The sequence below is a fragment of the Pseudophryne corroboree genome, chromosome 3 (assembly GCF_028390025.1).
Source record: "Pseudophryne corroboree isolate aPseCor3 chromosome 3, aPseCor3.hap2, whole genome shotgun sequence".
NCBI classification, from domain to species: domain Eukaryota; kingdom Metazoa; phylum Chordata; class Amphibia; order Anura; family Myobatrachidae; genus Pseudophryne; species Pseudophryne corroboree.
In genome coordinates this window covers 785799621-785818741 of record NC_086446.1, presented here as the reverse complement: position 1 = coordinate 785818741, position 19121 = coordinate 785799621, and the positions used below count along the sequence as shown (strand labels likewise).

Here is a 19121-nt window from a genome sequence, read left to right as displayed (position 1 = left end):
CCTCCAGCCACCCAAGGGCCAGGGGTGAAGCCCGAGGCTGTCCCCCCCATCCAAGGGCGGCGGATGGGGGGCTGATAGCCTTGTGAAAAAATAAGAATATTGTTTTTTGTTGCAGTACTAAAAGTCCCAGCAAGCCTCCCCCGCAAGCTGGTACTTGGAGAACCACAAGTACCAGCATGTGGTGGACAAACGGGCCCGCTGGTACCTGTAGTACTACTACAAAAAAAATACCCGAAAAAACAGGACACACACACCGTGACAGTAAAACTTTATTACATACATGAACACCTACATACACACATACTTACCTATGTTCACACGAGGCTCGGTCCACTTCTCCATGTAGACTCCACGGGGTACCTGTGAAAAAAATTATACTCACATAATCCAGTGTAGCAAGTGTCCTCTTTATAATCCACGTATTTGGCAAAAAAAAAAAAAACGGAAACCCGAACCACGCACTGAAAGGGGTCCCATGTTTACACATGGGACCCCTTTCCCTGACTGCCAGGACCCCCAATGGTGGGAACTTTGCGGTCAGCGGTTGACCGCGAGTAACCTCAACCGCTGACCGCCTATGCGCTACATTGTATCTTCAGTGCGCAGCCTCACTGACAGTACAGGAGCGCAGAGCCAATCAGGAGAGTGCCACGACGTGGCGCTCCCTGATTGGCAGAAGGGAGCCTCTTTGACAGAAGTCAGGGGGGTCCTGGCAGTCGGGGAAAGGGGTCCCATGTGTAAACATGGGACCCCTTTCAGTGCGTGGTTCGGGTTTCCGTTTTTTTTTTTCAAAAAAATAAGAATTTACTTACCGATAATTCTATTTCTCGTAGTCCGTAGTGGATGCTGGGGACTCCGTAAGGACCATGGGGAATAGCGGCTCCGCAGGAGACTGGGCACAAAAGTAAAGCTTTAGAACTACCTGGTGTGCACTGGCTCCTCCCCCTATGACCCTCCTCCAAGCCTCAGTTAGGATACTGTGCCCGGACGAGCGTACACAATAAGGAAGGATTTTGAATCCCGGGTAAGACTCATACCAGCCACACCAATCACACCGTATAACTTGTGATCTAAACCCAGTTAACAGCATGATAACAGAGGAGCCTCTAGAAAAGATGGCTCACAACAGCAATAACCCGATTTTTGGTAACAATAACTATGTACCAGTATTGCAGACAATCCGCACTTGGGATGGGCGCCCAGCATCCACTACGGACTACGAGAAATAGAATTATCGGTAAGTAAATTCTTATTTTCTCTGACGTCCTAGTGGATGCTGGGGACTCCGTAAGGACCATGGGGATTATACCAAAGCTCCCAAACGGGCGGGAGAGTGCGGATGACTCTGCAGCACCAAATGAGAGAACTCCAGGTCCTCCTCAGCCAGGGTATCAAATTTGTAGAATTTTACAAACGTATTTGCTCCTGACCAAGTAGCTGCTCGGCAAAGTTGTAAAGCCGAGACCCCTCGGGCAGCCGCCCAAGATGAGCCCACCTTCCTTGTGGAGTGGGCATTTACAGATTTTTGGCTGTGGCAGGCCTGCCACAGAATGTGCAAGCTGAATTGTACTACAAATCCAACGAGCAATAGTCTGCTTAGAAGCAGGAGCACCCAGCTTGTTGGGTGCATACAGGATAAACAGCGAGTCAGATTTTCTGACTCCAGCCGTCCTGGAAACATATATTTTCAGGGCCCTGACAACGTCTAGCAACTTGGAGTTCTCCAAGTCCCTAGTAGCCGCAGGCACCACAATAGGTTGGTTCAGGTGAAACGCTGAAACCACCTTAGGGAGAAACTGAGGACGAGTCCTCAATTCCGCCCTGTCCGAATGGAAAGTCAGATAAGGGCTTTTACAGGATAAAGCCGCCAATTCTGACACGCGCCTGGCCCAGGCCAGGGCCAACAGCATGACCACTTTCCATGTGAGATATTTTAACTCCACAGATTTAAGTGGTTCAAACCAATGTGACTTTTGGAACCCAAAAACTACATTGAGATCCCAAGGTGCCACTGGAGGCACAAAAGGAGGCTGTATATACAGTACCCCTTTTACAAACGTCTGAACTTCAGGGACTGAAGCTAGTTCTTTTTGGAAGAAAATTGACAGGTCCGAAATTTGAACCTTAATGGACCCCAATTTCAGGCCCATAGACACTCCTGTTTGCAGGAAATGTAGGAATCGACCCAGTTGAAATTCCTCCGTCGGGCCTTACTGGCCTCGCACCACGCAACATATTTTCGCCAAATGCGGTGATAATGTTTTGCGGTTACATCCTTCCTGGCTTTGATCAGGATAGGGATGACTTCATCCGGAATGCCTTTTTCCTTCAGGATCCGGCGTTCAACCGCCATGCCGTCAAACGCAGCCGCGGTAAGTCTTGGAACAGACAGGGTCCTTGCTGGAGCAGGTCCCTTCTTAGAGGTAGAGGCCACGGATCCTCCGTGAGCATCTCTTGAAGTTCCGGTTACCAAGTCCTTCTTGGCCAATCCGGAGCCACGAATATAGTGCTTACTCCTCTCCATCTTATAATTCTCAGTACCTTGGGTATGAGAGGCAGAGGATAGAACACATACACTGACCGGTACACCCACGGTGTTACCAGAGCGTCTACAGCTATTGCCTGAGGGTCCCTTGACCTGGCGCAATACCTGTCGAGTTTTTCCCAATGGTTTATACTCATGTGGAAGACTTCTGGGTGAAGTCCCCACTCTCGCGGGTGGAGGTCGTGTCTGCTGAGGAAGTCTGCTTCCCAGTTGTCCACTCCCGGAATGAATACTGCTGACAGTGCTATCACATGATTTTCCGCCCAGCGAAGAATCCTTGCAGCTTCTGCCATTGCCCTCCTGCTTCTTGTGCCACCCTGTCTGTTTACGTGGGTGACTGCCGTGATGTTGTCCGACTGGATCAACACCGGCTGACCCTGAAGCAGAGGTCTTGCTAAGCTTAGAGCATTGTAAATGGCCCTTAGCTTCAGGATATTTATGTGAAGTGATGTCTCCAGGCTTGACCATAAGCCCTGGAAATTTCTTCCCTGTGTGACTGCTCCCCAGCCTCGCAGGCTGGCATCCGTGGTCACCAGGACCCAGTCCTGAATGCCGAATCTGCGGCCCTCTAGAAGATGAGCACTCTGCAACCACCACAGGAGGGACACCCTTGTCCTTGGTGACAGGGTTATCTGCTGATGCATCTGAAGATGCGACCCGGACCATTTGTCCAGCAGGTCCCACTGGAAAGTTCTTGCGTGGAATCTGCCGAATGGGATTGCTTCGTAGGAAGCCACCATTTTTCCCATAACCCTTGTGCATTGATGCACTGAGACTTGGCTCGGTTTTAGGAGGTTCCTGACTAGCTCGGATAACTCCCTGGCTTTCTCCTCCGGGAGAAACACCTTTTTCTGGACTGTGTCCAGGATCATCCCTAGGAACAGAAGACGAGTCGTCGGAACCAGCTGCGATTTTGGAATATTGAGAATCCAACCGTGCTGCCGCAACACTACCTGAGATAGTGCTACACCGACCTCCAACTGTTCTCTGGATCTTACCCTTATCAGGAGATCGTCCAAGTAAGGGATAACTAATACTCCCTTCCTTCGAAGGAGTATCATCATTTCGGCCATTACCTTGGTAAAGACCCGGGGTGCCGTGGACCATCCAAACGGCAGCGTCTGAAACTGATAGTGACAGTTCTGTACCACAAACCTGAGGTACCCTTGATGAGAAGGGTAAATTGGGACATGAAGGTAAGCATCCTTGATGTCCAGAGACACCATGTAGTCCCCTTCTTCCAGGTTCGCAATCACTGCTCTGAGTGACTCCATCTTGAATTTGAACTTCTGTATGTAAGTGTTCAAAGATTTTAGATTTAAAATCGGTCTCACCGAGCCGTCCGGCTTCGGTACCACAACAGTGTGGAATAATACCCCTTTCCCTGTTGCAGGAGGGGTACCTTGATTATCACCTGCTGGGAATACAGCTTGTGAATGGCTTCCAAAACTGCCTCCCTGTCGGAGGGAGACGTCGGTAAAGCCGACTTTAGGAAACGGCGAGGGGGAGACGTCTCGAATTCCAATTTGTACCCCTTAGATACCACCTGAAGGATCCAGGGGTCTACTTGCGAGTGAGCCCACTGCGCGCTGAAATTCTTGAGACGGGCCCCCACCGTGCCTGAGTCCGCTTGTAAAGCCCCAGCGTCATGCTGAGGGCTTGGCAGAGGCGGGAGAGGGCTTCTGTTCCTGGGAACTGCGCCTGATAATACGGCGTCTTCTTATGTTGAGAGGCGACCTGGGGTAAAAACGTGGATTTCCCAGCTGTTGCCGTGGCCACCAGGTCTGAAAGACCGACCCCAAATAACTCCTCCCCTTTATAAGGCAATACTTCCATATGCCGTTTGGAATCCGCATCACCTGACCACTGTCGTGTCCATAACCCTCTTCTGGCAGAAATGGACAACGCACTTACTCTTGATGCCAGTCGGCAAATATTCCGCTGTGCATCACGCATATATAGAAATGCATCTTTTAAATGCTCTATAGGCAATAATATACTGTCCCTATCTAGGGTATCAATATTCTCAGTCAGGGAATCCGACCACGCCAACCCAGCACTGCACATCCAGGCTGAGGCGATTGCTGGTCGCAGTATAACACCAGTATGTGTGTAAATACATTTTAGGATACCCTCCTGCTTTCTATCAGCAGGATCCTTAAGGGCGGCCATCTCAGGAGAGGGTAGAGCCCTTGTTTTTACAAGCGTGTGAGCGCTTTATCCACCCTAGGGGGTGTTTCCCAACGCACCCTAACCTCTGGCGGGAAAGGATATAATGCCAATAACTTTTTTTTAGAAATTATCAGTTTTTATCGGGGGAAACCCACGCTTCATCACACACCTCATTTAATTTCTCAGATTCAGGAAAACTACAGGTAGTTTCTCTATCGTCCTAAGTGGATGCTGGGGTTCCTGAAAGGACCATGGGGAATAGCGGCTCCGCAGGAGACAGGGCACAAAAGTAAAGCTTTTACAGGTCAGGTGGTGTGTACTGGCTCCTCCCCCCATGACCCTCCTCCAGACTCCAGTTAGATTTTTGTGCCCGGCCGAGAAGGGTGCAATTCTAGGTGGCTCTCATAAAGAGCTGCTTAGAGAGTTTAGCTTAGGTTTTTTATTTTACAGTGATTCCTGCTGGCAACAGGATCACTGCAACGAGGGACAGAGGGGAGAAGAAGTGAACTCACCTGCGTGCAGGATGGATTGGCTTCTTGGCTACTGGACATGAAGCTCCAGAGGGACGATCACAGGTACAGCCTGGATGGTCACCGGAGCCACGCCGCCGGCCCCCTCACAGATGCTGAAGCAAGAAGAGGTCCAGAATCGGCGGCTGAAGACTCCTGCAGTCTTCTTAAGGTAGCGCACAGCACTGCAGCTGTGCGCCATTTTCCTCTCAGCACACTTCACACGGCAGTCACTGAGGGTGCAGGGCGCTGGGGGGGGGGCGCCCTGGGAGGCAAATGAAAACCTTTAAAAAGGCTAAAAATACCTCACATATAGCCCCAGAGGCTATATGGAGATATTTACCCCTGCCTAAATGTACTAAATAGCGGGAGACGAGCCCGCCGGAAAAGGGGCGGGGCCTATCTCCTCAGCACACGGCGCCATTTTCTGTCACAGCTCCGCTGGTCAGGAAGGCTCCCAGGTCTCTCCCCTGCACTGCACTACAGAAACAGGGTATAACAGAGAGGGGGGGCAAAATAAATGGCAATATATTAATATAAAAGCAGCTATAAGGGAGCACTTAATCATAAGGCTATCCCTGTCATATATAGCGCTTTTTGGTGTGTGCTGGCAGACTCTCCCTCTGTCTCCCCAAAGGGCTAGTGGGTCCTGTCTTCGTATAGAGCATTCCCTGTGTGTCTGCTGTGTGTCGGTACGTGTGTGTCGACATGTATGAGGACGTTATTGGTGTGGAGGCGGAGCAATTGCCAAATATGAGGATGTCACCTTCTAGGGGGTCGACACCAGAATGGATGCCTTTATTTGTGGAATTACGGGATAGCGTCAACAGGAGGCGGCCGGACACTCAATTAGTGCCTGTCCAGGCGCCTCAAACACCGTCAGGGGCTGTAAAACGCCCCTTGCCTCAGTCGGTCGACACAGACCCAGACACAGGCACTGATTCCGGTGGTGAAGGTGACGAATCAACCGTATTTTCCAGTAGGGCCACACGTTATATGATTTTGGCAATAAAGGAGATGTTACATTTAGCTGATACTACAGGTACCACTAAACAGGGTATTATGTGGGGTGTGAAAAAACTACCAGTAGTTTTTACCGAATCAGAAGAATTAAATGACGTGTGTGATGAAGCGTGGGGTGCCCCGATAAAAAACTGCTAATTTCAAAGAAGTTATTGGCTTTATACCCTTTCCCGCCAGAGGTTAGGGAGCGCTGGGAAACACCTCCTAGGGTGGACAAAGCGCTAACACGCTTATCAAAACAAGTGGCGTTACCCTCTCCTGAGACGGCCGCACTTAAAGATCCATCAGATAGGAGGATGGAAAATATCCAAAAAGGTATATACACACATGCAGGTGTTATACTACGACCAGCTATTGCGACTGCCTGGATGTGCAGTGCTGGGGTAGTTTGGTCAGAGTCCCTGATCGAAAATATTGATACCCTGGACAGGGACAATATTTTACTGTCGTTAGAACAAATAAAGGATGCATTTCTTTATATGCGTGATGCACAGAGAGATATCTGCACACTGGCATCACGGGTAAGTGCTATGTCCATTTCGGCCAGAAGAGCTTTATGGACACGACAGTGGACAGGCGATGCGTAGAGGAGTTATTTGGGGTCGGTCTATCGGATTTGGTGGCCACGGCTACGGCCGGGAAATCCACCTTTCTACCTCAAGTCACTCCCCAACAGAAAAAGGCACCGACCTTTCAACCGCAGCCCTTTCGTTCCTTTAAAAATAAGAGAGCAAAGGGCTATTCATATCTGCCACGAGGCAGAGGACGAGGGAAGAGACAGCAACAGGCAGCTCCTTCCCAGGAACAGAAGCCCTCCCCGGCTTCTACAAAAGCCTCAGCATGACGCTGGGGCTTCGCAAGCGGACTCGGGGGCGGTAGGCGGTCGTCTCAAGAATTACAGCGCGCAGTGGGCTCACTCGCAGGTAAATCCCTGGATCCTGCAGATAATATCTCAGGGGTACAGGTTGAAATTAGAGACAGAGCCACCTCGCCGTTTCCTGAAGTCTGTTTTACCAACGTCCCCCTCAGAAAGGGAGACGGTTTTGGAAGCCATTCACAAGCTGTATTCTCAGCAGGTGATAGTCAAGGTACCTCTTCTACAACAAGGGAAGGGGTATTATTCCACTCTTTTTGTGGTACCGAAGCCGGATGGCTCGGTAAGGCCTATTCTAAATCTGAAGTCCTTGAACCTGTACATAAAGAAGTTCAAGTTCAAGATGGAGTCACTCAGAGCAGTGATAGCGAACCTGGAAGAAGGGGACTTTATGGTATCCTTGGACATCAAGGATGCGTATCTCCACGTTCCAATTACCCCTCACACCAGGGGTACCTCAGGTTCGTTGTACAAAACTGTCACTATCAGTTTCAGACGCTGCCGTTTGGTTTGTCCACGGCACCTCGGGTCTTTACAAAGGTAATGGCCGAGATAATATTTCTTCTTCGAAGAAAAGGCGTATTAATTATCCCATACTTGGACGATCTCCTAATAAGGGCAAGGTCCAGAGAACAGCTAGAGATGGGTTTAGCACTATCTCAAGAGGTGCTAAAGCAGCACGGATGGATTCTGAATATTCCAAAATCCCAATTAATGCCGACAACTCGTCTGCTGTTCCTGGGGATGATTCTGGACACAGTTCAGAAAATAAGAATTTACTTACCGATAATTCTATTTCTCGGAGTCCGTAGTGGATGCTGGGGTTCCTGAAAGGACCATGGGGAATAGCGGCTCCGCAGGAGACAGGGCACAAAAAAGTAAAGCTTTACTAGGTCAGGTGGTGTGCACTGGCTCCTCCCCCTATGACCCTCCTCCAGACTCCAGTTAGGTACTGTGCCCGGACGAGCATACACAATAAGGGAGGCATTTTGAATCCCGGGTAAGACTCATACCAGCCACACCAATCACACCGTACAACTTGTGATCTAAACCCAGTTAACAGTATGACAACAGAAAGAGCCTCTTAAAGATGGCTCCTTAACAATAACCCGAATTAGTTAACAATAACTATGTACAAGTATTGCAGATAATCCGCACTTGGGATGGGCGCCCAGCATCCACTACGGACTCCGAGAAATAGAATTATCGGTAAGTAAATTCTTATTTTCTCTATCGTCCTAAGTGGATGCTGGGGTTCCTGAAAGGACCATGGGGATTATACCAAAGCTCCCAAACGGGCGGGAGAGTGCGGATGACTCTGCAGCACCGAATGAGAGAACTCCAGGTCCTCCTTTGCCAGGGTATCAAATTTGTAAAATTTTACAAACGTGTTCTCCCCCGACCACGTAGCTGCTCGGCAGAGTTGTAATGCCGAGACCCCTCGGGCAGCCGCCCAAGATGAGCCCACCTTCCTTGTGGAGTGGGCTTTTACAGTTTTAGGCTGTGGCAGGCCTGCCACAGAATGTGCAAGTTGAATTGTGTTACAAATCCAACGAGCAATCGACTGCTTAGAAGCAGGTGCGCCCAACTTGTTGGGTGCATACAATATAAACAGCGAGTCAGATTTTCTGACTCCAGCCGTCCTTGCAATGTATATTTTTAAGGCTCTGACAACGTCCAACAACTTGGAGTCCTCCAAGTCGCTAGTGGCCGCAGGCACCACAATAGGTTGGTTCAGATGAAATGCTGATACCACTTTAGGGAGAAAATGCGGACGAGTCCGCAGTTCTGCCCTATCCGAATGGAAGATTAGATAAGGACTTTTATAAGATAAAGCCGCCAATTCAGATACTCTCCTGGCAGAGGCCAGGGCTAGTAACATAGTCACTTTCAATGTGAGATATTTCAAATCCACCTTTTTCAATGGTTCAAACCAATGGGATTTGAGGAAATCTAAAACTACATTTAGATCCCACGGTGCCACCGGAGGCACCACAGGAGGCTGTATATGCAGTACTCCCTTGACAAAAGTCTGGACCTCAGGGACAGAGGCCAATTCTTTTTGGAAGAATATTGACAGGGCCGAAATTTGAACCTTAATGGATCCCAATTTGAGACCCATAGATAATCCTGATTGCAGGAAATGTAGGAAACGACCCAGTTGGAATTCCTCCGTCGGAACCCTCCGATCCTCGCACCACGCTACATATTTTCGCCAAATGCGGTGATAATGTTTCACGGTGACTTCCTTCCGTGCCTTAATCAAGGTAGGAATGACTTCTTCTGGAATGCCTTTCCCTTTTAGGATCTGGCGTTCAACCGCCATGCCGTCAAACGCAGCCGCGGTAAGTCTTGAAAAAGACAGGGACCCTGCTGTAGCAGGTCCCTTCTCAGAGGTAGAGGCCACGGTTCGTCCGTGAGCATCTCTTGAAGTTCCGGATACCAAGTCCTTCTCGGCCAATCCGGAACCACTAGTATTGTTCTTACTCTTCTTTGCCGTATGATCTTCAATACCTTTGGTATGAGCGGCAGAGGAGGAAACACATACACTGACTGGTACACCCAAGGAGTTACCAGTGCGTCCACAGCTATTGCCTGTGGATCTCTTGACCTGGCGCAATATTTGTCCAGTTTCTTGTTGAGGCGAGACGCCATCATGTCTACAATTGGTCTTTCCCAACGGTCTATTAACATGTTGAAGACTTCTGGATGTAGACCCCACTCTCCCGGATGAAGATCGTGTCTGCTGAGGAAGTCTGCTTCCCAGTTGTCCACGCCCGGGATGAACACTGCTGACAGTGCTATCACGTGATTCTCCGCCCAGCGAAGAATCTTGGCAGCTTCTGCCATTGCACTCCTGCTTCTTGTGCCGCCCTGCCTGTTTACATGGGCGACCGCCGTGATGTTGTCCGACTGAATCAACACCGGCTTTCCTTGCAGGAGAAGTTCCGCCTGGCTTAGAGCATTGTAGATTGCTCTTAGTTCCAGAATGTTTATGTGAAGAGACTTTTCCAGACTCGTCCATACTCCCTGGAAGTTTCTTCCTTGTGTGACTGCTCCCCAGCCTCTCAGGCTGGCGTCCGTGGTCACCAGGATCCAATCCTGAATGCCGAATCTGCGGCCTTCTAATAGGTGAGCCTTCTGCAACCACCACAGAAGTGACACCCTTGTCTTTGGTGACAGGGTTATTCGCAGGTGCATCTGCAGATGCGACCCTGACCATTTGTCCAACAGATCCCTTTGGAATATTCTTGCATGGAATCTGCCGAATGGAATTGCTTCGTAAGAAGCCACCATTTTTCCCAGGACTCTTGTGCATTGATGTACTGACACTTTTCCTGGTTTTAGGAGGTTCCTGACCAGATCGGATAACTCCTTGGCTTTTTCCTCTGGAAGGAAAACCTTTTTCTGAACCGTGTCCAGAATCATTCCTAGGAACAGCAGACGAGTTGTCGGGATTAAATGGGATTTTGGAATATTCAGAATCCACCCGTGTTGTCTTAGCACCTCTTGAGATAGTGCTAAAGCTGTCTCCAGCTGTTCTCTGGACCTTGCCCTTATTAGGAGATCGTCCAAGTATGGGATAACTAATACGCCTTTTCTTCGAAGAAGAATCATCATCTCGGCCATTACCTTGGTAAAGACCCGAGGCGCCGTGGACAATCCGAACGGCAGCGTCTGAAACTGATAGTGACAGTTTTGAACAATGAACCTGAGGTACCCCTGGTGTGCGGGGTAAATCGGAACGTGTAGATACGCATCCTTGATGTCCAAGGATACCATAAAGTCCCCTTCTTCCAGGTTCGCTATCACTGCTCTGAGTGACTCCATCTTGAACTTGAACTTTTTTATGTAGAGGTTCAAGGACTTCAGATTTAGAATAGGCCTTACCGAGCCATCCGGCTTCGGTACCACAAATAGAGTGGAATAATACCCCTTTCCTTGTTGTAATAGGGGTACTTTGACTATCACCTGCTGAGCGTACAGCTTGTGAATGGCTTCCAACACCCTCTCCCTTTCGGAAGAGACGGTTGGTAAGGCAGACTTCAGGAAACGATGAGGAGGATCCGTCTCTAATTCCAACCTGTACCCCTGAGATATTATCTGCAGGATCCAGGGGTCTACCTGCGAGTGAGCCCACTGCGCGCTGTAATTTTTGAGACGGCCCCCCACTGTCCCCGAGTCCGCTTGAGAGGCCCCAGCGTCATGCTGAGGTTTTTGCAGGAGCCGGGGAGGGCTTCTGTTCCTGGGAAGGAGCTGCCTGTTGGTGTCTCTTCCCTCTTCCTCTGCCTCGTGGCAGGTACGACAAGCCCTTTGCTCTCTTATTTTTGTAGGAGCGAAAAGGCTGCGGTTGAAAGGTCGGTGCCTTTCTCTGTTGGGGAGTGACTTGAGGTAAAAAAGTGGATTTCCCGGCAGTAGCCGTGGCCACCAAGTCTGATAGACCAACTCCAAATAACTCCTCCCCTTTATACGGCAAAACCTCCATGTGACGTTTTGAATCCGCATCGCCTGTCCACTGTCGTGTCCATAAGGCTCTTCTGGCTGAAATGGACATAGCACTCACCCGAGATGCCAGTGTGCAAATATCCCTCTGTGCATCACGCATATAGATAAATGCATCCTTTATTTGTTCTAACGACAGTAAAACATTGTCCCTATCTAGGGTATCAATATTTTCAATCAGGGATTCTGACCAAACTACTCCAGCACTGCACATCCAGGCAGTTGCTATAGCTGGTCGTAGTATAACACCTGCATGTGTGTATATATTCTTTTGAATAACTTCCATCTTTCTATCTGATGGATCCTTAAGTGCGGCCGTCTCAGGAGAGGGTAACGCCACTTGTTTGGATAAGCGTGTGAGCGCCTTGTCCACCTTAGGGGGTGTTTCCCAGCGCGCCCTAACCTCTGGCGGGAAAGGGTATAATGCCAATAACTTTTTTGAAATTATCAACTTTTTATCAGGAGCAACCCACGCTTCATCACACACGTCATTTAATTCTTCTGATTCAGGAAAAACTGTTTGTAGTTTTTTCACACCATACATAATACCCTGTTTTACGGTATCTGTAGTATCAGCTAAATGTAACGTCTCCTTCATTGCCAAAATCATATAACGTGTGGCCCTACTGGAAAATACGTTTGAATTTCTACCGTCGTCACTGGAATCAGTGCCCGTGTCTGGGTCTGTGTCGACCGACTGAGGCAAAGGGCGTTTTACAGCCCCTGACGGTGTTTGAGGCGCCTGGACAGGCATTAATTGATTGTCCGGCCGCCTCATGTCCTCAACTGACTGTTTAAGGGAAGATAAACCATCACGTAATTCCACAAATAAAGGCATCCATTCTGGTGTCGACCCCCTGGGGGGTGACATCTGCATATTTGGCAATTGCTCCGCCTCCACACCAATATCGTCCTCATACATGTCGACACCACGTACCGACACACACCGCAAACTCACAGGGAATGCTCTAATGAAGACAGGACCCACTAGCCCTTTTGGGGAGACAGAGGGAGAGTCTGCCAGCACACACCACAAAGCGCTATATATACAAGGGATATCCTTATATTAAGTGCTCCCTTATAGCTGCTTTAATATATATATATATAGCCATTAATGTGCCCCCCCTCTCTGTTTTACCCTGTTTCTGTAGTGCAGTGCAGGGGAGAGACCTGGGAGCCGTTCTGACCAGCGGAGCTGTGACAGAAAATGGCGCCGTGTGCTGAGGAGATAGGCCCCGCCCCTTTTTCGGCGGGTTCTTCTCCCGCTATTTTTCCAGTCAGGCAGGGGTTAAATATCTCCATATAGCCCCTATGGGCTATATGTGAGGTATTTTTAGCCTTGTATAAGGTTTATATTTGCCTCTCAGAGCGCCCCCCCCCAGCGCTCTGCACCCTCAGTGACTGCCCAGTGAAGTGTGCTGAGAGGAAAATGGCGCACAGCTGCAGTGCTGTGCGCTACCTTATGAAGACTGAGGAGTCTTCAGCCGCCGGTTTCCGGACCTCTTCACGCTTCAGCATCTGCAAGGGGGTCGGCGGCGCGGCTCCGGGACCGGACTCCACGGCTGGGCCTGTGTTCGATCCCTCTGGAGCTAATGGTGTCCAGTAGCCAAGCAGCAAATCCACTCTGCATGCAGGTGAGTTTACTACTTTCCCCCTAAGTCCCACGTTGCAGTGATCCTGTTGCCAGCAGGACTCACTGTAAAGAAAAAAACCTAAACTAAACTTTCTCTAAGCAGCTCTTTAGGAGAGCCACCTAGATTGCACCCTTCTCGTTCGGGCACAAAATCTAACTGGAGTCTGGAGGAGGGTCATAGGGGGAGGAGCCAGTGCACACCACCTGACCTAGTAAAGCTTTACTTTTTTGTGCCCTGTCTCCTGCGGAGCCGCTATTCCCCATGGTCCTTTCAGGAACCCCAGCATCCACTTAGGACGATAGAGAAAAAGGTTTTTCTTCCCGAAGAAAAAGCCAAGGAGTTATCTGACCTGGTCAGGAACCTCCTAAAACCAGGAAAGGTGTCTGTACATCAATGCACAAGAGTCCTGGGAAAAAATGGTAGCTTCTTACGAAGCAATCCCTTTCGGCAGATTCCATGCAAAGGGATCTGTTGGACAAATGGTCAGGGTCGCATCTTCAGATGCACCTGCGGATAACCCTGTCGCCGAGGACAAGGGTATCCCTTCTGTGGTGGTTGCAGGAGGCTCATCTATTGGAGGGCCGCAGATTCGGCATGCAGGATTGGATCCTGGTGACCACGGATGCCAGCCTGAGAGGCTGGGGAGCAGTCACACAGGGAAGAAATTTCCAGGGAGTGTGGTCGAGCCTGAAAAAGTCTCTTCACATAAGCATTCTGGAACTAAGAGCAATCTACAATGCTCTAAGCCAGGCGGAACCTCTGCTTCAAGGAAGACCGGTGTTGATCCAGTCGGACAACATCACGGCAGTCGCCCATGTAAACAGACAGGGCGGCACAAGAAGCAGGAGGGCAATGGCAGAAGCTGCCAGGATCCTTCGCTGGGCGGAGAATCACGTGATAGCACTGTCAGCAGTATTCATCCCGGGCGTGGACAACTGGGAAGCAGACTTCCTCAGCAGACACGACCTTCACCCGGGAGAGTGGGGACTTCATCCAGAAGTTTTCCACATGCTATTAAACCGTTGGGTAAAACCAATGGTGGACATGATGGCGTCTCGCCTCAACAAAACACTGGACAGGTATTGCGCCAGGTCAAGAGATCCGCAGGCAATAGCTGTGGACGCGCTGGTAACACCTTGGGTGTACCAGTCGGTATATGTGTTTCCTCCTCTGCCTCTCATACCAAAGGTATTGAGGATTATACGGCAAAGAGGAGTAAGACTAGTGGCTCCGGATTGGCCAAGAAGGACTTGGTACCCGGAACTTCAAGAGATGGTCACGGACGATCCGTGGCCTCTACTTCTGAGAAGGGACCTGCTTCAGCAGGGTACTTGTCTTTTTCAAGACTTACCGCGGCTGCGTTTGACGGCATGGCGTTTGAATGCCAGATCCTAAAAGGAAAAGGCATTCCAGAAGAAGTCATTCCTACCTTGATAAAGGCAAGGAAGGAAGTCACCGCGAAGCATTATCGCAGTATTTGGCGAAAATATGTTGCGTGGTGCGAGCAGCGGAGTGCTCCGATGGAGGAATTTCAACTGGGTCGTTTTCCTACATTTCCTGCAATCAGGATTGTCTATGGGTCTCAAATTGGGATCTATTAAGGTTCAAATTTCGGCCCTATCAATATTCTTCCAAAAAGAATTGGCCTCAGTCCCTGAGGTCCAGATTTTTATCAAAGGAGTACTGCATATACAGCCTCCTGTGGTGCCTAAGGTGGCACCGTGGGATCTAAATGTAGTTTTAGATTTCCTCAAATCCAATTGGTTTGAACCACTAAAGAATGTGGATTTGAAATATCTCACATGGAAAGTGACTATGTTACTGGCCCTGGCTTCGGCCGGGAGAGTATCTGAACTGGCGGCTTTGTTTTATAAAAGCCCTTATTTAATTTTCCATTCGACATAGGGCAGAGCTGCGGACGCGTCCGCATTTTCTCCCTAAGGTGGTATCAGCGTTTCACCTGAACCAGCCTATTGTAGTGCCTGCGGCTACAGACGACTTGAAGGACTCCAAGTTGTTGGACGTTGTCAGAGCCTTAAAAATATACATTTAAAGGACGGCTGGAGTCAGAAAATCTGGCTCGCTGTTTATACTGTATGCACCCAACAAGTTGGGTGCACCTGCTTCTAAGCAGTCGATTGCTCGTTGGATTTGTAACAGAATTCAACTTGTACATTCTGTGGCAGGCCTGCCACAGCCTAAATCTGTTAAGGCCCATTCCGCAAGGAAGGTGGGCTCATCTTGGGCGGCTGCCCGAGGGGTCTCGGCATTACAACTCTGCCGAGCAGCTACGTGGTCAGGGGAGAACACGTTTGTAAATTTTTACAAATTTGATACCCTGGCAAAGGAGGACCTGGAGTTCTCTCATTCGGTGCTGCAGAGTCATCCGCACTCTCCCGCCCGTTTGGGAGCTTTGGTATAATCCCCATGGTCCTTTCAGGAACCCCAGCATCCACTTAGGACGATAGAGAAAATAAGAATTTACTTACCGATAATTCTATTTCTCGGAGTCCGTAGTGGATGCTGGGCGCCCATCCCAAGTGCGGATTATCTGCAATACTTGTACATAGTTATTGTTAACTAATTCGGGTTATTGTTTAGGAAGCCATCTTTCAGAGGCTCCTCTGTTATCATACTGTTAACTGGGTTTAGATCACAAGTTGTACGGTGTGATTGGTGTGGCTGGTATGAGTCTTACCCGGGATTCAAAATCCTCCCTTATTGTGTACGCTCGTCCGGGCACAGTACCTAACTGGAGTCTGGAGGAGGGTCATGGGGGGAGGAGCCAGTACACACCACCTGACCTGTAAAAGCTTTACTTTTGTGCCCTGTCTCCTGCGGAGCCGCTATTCCCCATGGTCCTTTCAGGAACCCCAGCATCCACTACGGACTCCGAGAAATAGAATTATCGGTAAGTAAATTCTTATTTTTTCCTCACCGAACATAATACCCCTTTTGGTGGTACTCGTATTATCAGAAATGTGTAAAACATTTTTCATTGCCTCAATCATGTAACGTGTGGCCCTACTAGAAGTCACATTTGTCTCTTCACCGTCGACACTGGAGTCAGTATCCGTGTCGGCGTCTGTATCTGCCATCTGAGGTAACGGGCGCTTTAGAGCCCCTGACGGCCTATGAGACGTCTGGACAGGCACAAGCTGAGTAGCCGGCTGTCTCATGTCAACCACTATCTTTTGTAAAGAGCTGACACTGTTAATTCCTTCCAACAGTTCACCCACTCAGGTGTCGACCCCCTAGGGGGTGACATCCCTATTACAGGCAATTTGCTCGCCTCCACATCATTTTCCTCCTCATACATGTCGACACAAACGTACCGACACACAGCACACACACAGGGAATGCTCTGATAGAGGACAGGACCCCACTAGCCCTTTGGGGAGACAGAGGGAGAGTTTGCCAGCACACACCAGAGCGCTATATATATACAGGGATAACCTTATATAAGTGTTTTTCCCCTTATAGCTGCTGTATTGTTAATACTGCGCCTAATTAGTGCCCCCCTCTCTTTTTTAACCCTTTCTGTAGTGTAGTGACTGCAGGGGAGAGCCAGGGAGCTTCCCTCCAACGGAGCTGTGAGGGAAAATGGCGCCAGTGTGCTGAGGAGATAGGCTCCGCCCCTTTTTCGCGGACTTTTCTCCTGCTTTTTTATGGATTCTGGCAGGGGTTAAAATTCATCCATATAGCCCTGGGGGCTATATGTGATGTATTTTCGCCAGCCAAGGTGTTTTTATTGCTGCTCAGGGCGCCCCCCCCTAGCGCCCTGCACCCTCAGTGACCGAAGTGTGAAGTGTGCTGAGGAGCAATGGCGCACAGCTGCAGTGCTGTGCGCTACCTTGGTGAAGACAGGATGTCTTCTGCCGCCGATTTTCCGGACCTCTTCTTGCTTCTGGCTCTGTAAGGGGGCCGGCGGCGCGGCTCTGGGACCGGACTCCATGGCTGGGCCTGTGTTCGATCCCTCTGGAGCTAATGGTGTCCAGTAGCCTAAGAAGCCCAATCCACTCTGCACGCAGGTGAGTTCGCTTCTTCTCCCCTTAGTCCCTCGATGCAGTGAGCCTGTTGCCAGCAGGTCTCACTGAAAATAAAAAACCTAAAACTAAACTTTTCACTAAGCAGCTCAGGAGAGCCACCTAGTGTGCACCCTTCTCGTTCGGGCACAAAAATCATGCTGTTAACTGGGTTTAGATCACAAGTTATACGGTGTGATTGGTGTGGCTGGTATGAGTCTTACCCGGGATTCAAAATCCTTCCTTATTGTGTACGCTCGTCCGGGCACAGTATCCTAACTGAGGCTTGGAGGAGGGTCAAAGGGGGAGGAGCCAGTGCACACCAGGTAGTCCTAAAGCTTTACTTTTGTGCCCAGTCTCCTGCGGAGCCGCTATTCCCCATGGTCCTTACGGAGTCCCCAGCATCCACTAGGACGTCAGAGAAACAATATTCTTATTTTTTCACAAGGCTATCAGCCCCCCATCCGCCGCCCTTGGATGGGGGGGACAGCCTCGGGCTTCACCCCTGGCCCTTGGGTGGCTGGAGGGGGGACCCCTTGATTTAAGGGGTCCCCACTCCTTCAGGGTACCCCGGCCAGGGGTGACTAGTTAGTGATTTAATGCTAGGGACCGCAGGGACCTATATAAAAGTGTCCTCCGGCTGTGGCATTATCTCTCTGACTAGTGGAGCCCGGTGCTGGTACAAAAAATACGGGGGACCCCTACGCTTTTTGTCCCCTGTATTTTTTGCACCAGGACCAGGCGCAGAGCCCGGTGCTGGTTGATCAAATATGGGGGAACCCCTGTCATTTTTCCCCCCATATTTTTTCAACCAGGACCGGCTCAAAGAGCCCGAGGCTGGTTTTGCTTAGGAGGGGGGACCCCACCATTTATTTTTCTTAAATTTAACCCTTTCACACCCCTTCCCACTGATAAACATGCACAGATCTCACGGATCCGTGCATGCCTATCAGAACACGGTAAAAAAAAGCAGGTCTATTTTAAAACTGCTTTTTTTTACGATTTGTATTTTTTCACGGCAGTGTTTGGCTATTGCCGGCAGTGTTTGTGAAATAGAATTTTTAGTAAATTACCGAGTTGTATCAAATAACAGCCGTATTTGACCGATGGTGTATTCATTCGTATTTTTTTTCTTTGACTTCAAAAAAAAATACGAATGCCCGCATCACTGCCGAGAATTGAGTTTAATAAATTCCCGAGATGACACTTTGATGAAAAAACACCAAATCGGTCAAAATCGGGAGCTTAGTAAATATACCCCAATATGTTTACCCAGATAGCGCTGTAATCTTTATTTTTGCGCCAAATTATGTGCCCCCCCTCTTCTTTAAAACCCTCTTTCACTGTGGATAAGCAGGGGAGAGTCCGGGGAGCTTCCTCTCAGCGTTGTGCTGTGGAGAAAATGGCGCTGGTGAGTGCTGAGGAAGAAGCCCCGCCCCCTCAGCGGCGGGCTTCTGTCCTGTTAAAATATATAAAAAACTGGCGGGGGCTCTTTATATATACAGTGCCTAGCTGTATATATCATCTTTTGCCAGAAATTGAGGTTATATTGCTGCCCAGGGTGCCCCCCCCTGCGCCCTGCACCCTTACAGTGACTGCTATTTGTGTGTGCTGTGTGGGAGCAATGGCGCACAGCTTAACTGCCGTGCGTTACCTCAGTGAAGATCTGAAGTCTTCTGCCGCCTCTGAAGTCTTCTTTCTTCTCATACTCACCCGGCTTCTATCTTCCGGCTCTGCGTGGAGGACGGCGGCGCGGCTCCGGGACGAACTCCAGGGTGAGACCTGTGTTCCGACTCCCTCTGGAGCTAATGGTGTCCAGTAGCCTAAGAAGCAGAG

General features: G+C 49.7%; 1 protein-coding gene across 1 annotated transcript in view; it reads left to right on the top strand.

Annotated features, from left to right (window-relative positions):
- Positions 1-19121, top strand: part of RBM20 (RNA binding motif protein 20) — a 372020-nt gene that overhangs the window by 235340 nt on the left and 117559 nt on the right. The window lies entirely within an intron of this gene.